We start from the raw sequence: 1780 nt of genomic DNA, 5'->3' as shown, positions 1-1780 counted from the left end.
AGGTCTTTCAGAATTTGTCTAGCAGGTTTTCCAGTCCTCACCAGAAGACCCCTCCCGCCCCCCGCAAAAAAATTACAAGCAATAGTAAACAGCTGAAATTTTAAAAGGAGTCTATGTGATGTTAGGCCAGAAAAGGCAAAACCACCAGTGTAGACTCACTGCCAATTCTGTAACCCAAACCTCCTGCCGCGAGGCAGCCACGGAGAAGGCAGAAGTTCTGTGCAGATCTCTTTGCCCGAATCTCCTATCCAGAGACAGAAACAGAAGCCTTCACTCTTAAAGGGAAGAGAGAGTTTGTAAAAGAAGCCCAGATAAAATCTTGACCTTAACTGAAAGGAAGGTAGGTAGATTTCCTGTGGGCTTCTTTTTCAAACTGTAAATCTTGACCTAAAGGAGTAAACTGAGGCAAAATTTATGTAAGCAGTATAAGCAGGGAGTTTATTTGGGCCAAGGTTGAGGACCGCAGCCCAGGAGTCATAGATTCAAGCTGCCCTGAGAACATGCTCCAATTAGCAGCGGTCGCAAGTGGGTATTTAAAGCGGGTGGAGGGCAAGAAGTCAGGAGGCAGTTCCTAAATTGTTGACCAGGAATCCACATTGGTTCATTAAGGCAACTTAAGCTATCAACTGGCTATGCATTGTTCTTTGTATCACAGATTCCAGGAACATGAAGACAGAGGGTGAGGGTCACACTGTGCAACTTGGGGTAACATTTTGGATAATTTATGAGCTAGTCTGGAAACCACAGGGAAGGAAAGAAAAAACAAAGTGCCTTTAAATAATTACCTCCAGGAATGAGTGCAGGGAACGTGACTGAAGTCTCATGCTCAGGTCTCCCCAGGCCTGATAAATTTCCATACCTCACATTCCTCAGACTGCTCTGAGCCACTTTGCTTTCTCAAGCTGATGGATGTGCATAGTTAAAACATTAGAAATGGAATTTGCGGGTATAAACATAAGCAGCTACACATTAGTTAACTCTGGTATAGCTTTGAAACTCAGCCACCTGCTCAAGGTCAGACACCTACTAAGATAAAACATCAAGACATACATTATGTCTTTTGATTACAAACACAGATCTCTCTTGTTCTTGTTTGATTTCTGGTGAAGAAGCCCTCTCTAAACATAAACACAAAGAGAAACCTCAAAGGAAAACATTAATAGAATTGGCTGTTTGCTTTAAAGCACATAAAATAAATATCATAGCCGCCTGTAAATTAGGATGAGAACACAAGTGTCTCAAAAGAAAAAGTGCACAAAAAGGCATCTTATAAAAGAAGAAAAGCAAATGGTCAAGAAACCTTGAAAAAACATTAAAGCATAGGAGTTACCAAAAACAAATTCATAGCAAGATATAACTTTCTCCTTATCCATATCAAACATGAAATCCATAAGGAAATTTTCTTTTCTCAAAAAAATCCTGCGCTGCAGAAACATTTTCTTGCCTTTCAAGTATACAGACAGCTTCATTATTTCCTATTTGTATTATATCATTATGTATTAAATGTATATAATATATATCATTATACCCTATTGGTATAATTTTTCTGACCATCAACTTGGTGGTATGAATCAAGAACCTTGAAAATATCTATTCTGCTAACCTGACAATTTGTCTTCCAGAAATCTAGTTTACTGAGGTTAAAAGAGAAGATGCAACAATTTATGCATAGACATCATCATAGCTTATTTTAATAATGAGAAGATTTGAAATAACCTCAGTAGTCAGCAACAGGGGAAAGGTTTATGTATTCTATTACATGTATTAAAGTATATTTTTC

General features: G+C 38.4%; 1 protein-coding gene across 1 annotated transcript in view; it reads left to right on the top strand.

Moving 5' to 3' along the window:
* The window catches only part of SVOPL (SVOP-like), an 88113-nt gene that overhangs the window by 28063 nt on the left and 58270 nt on the right, over positions 1 to 1780 (top strand). The window lies entirely within an intron of this gene.

Source organism: Propithecus coquereli, unplaced genomic scaffold (assembly GCF_000956105.1).
Source record: "Propithecus coquereli isolate 6110/MARCELLA unplaced genomic scaffold, Pcoq_1.0 Scaffold186, whole genome shotgun sequence".
In the NCBI taxonomy this organism is placed as follows: domain Eukaryota; kingdom Metazoa; phylum Chordata; class Mammalia; order Primates; family Indriidae; genus Propithecus; species Propithecus coquereli.
This window is presented reverse-complemented; position numbering and strand designations above follow the sequence as displayed.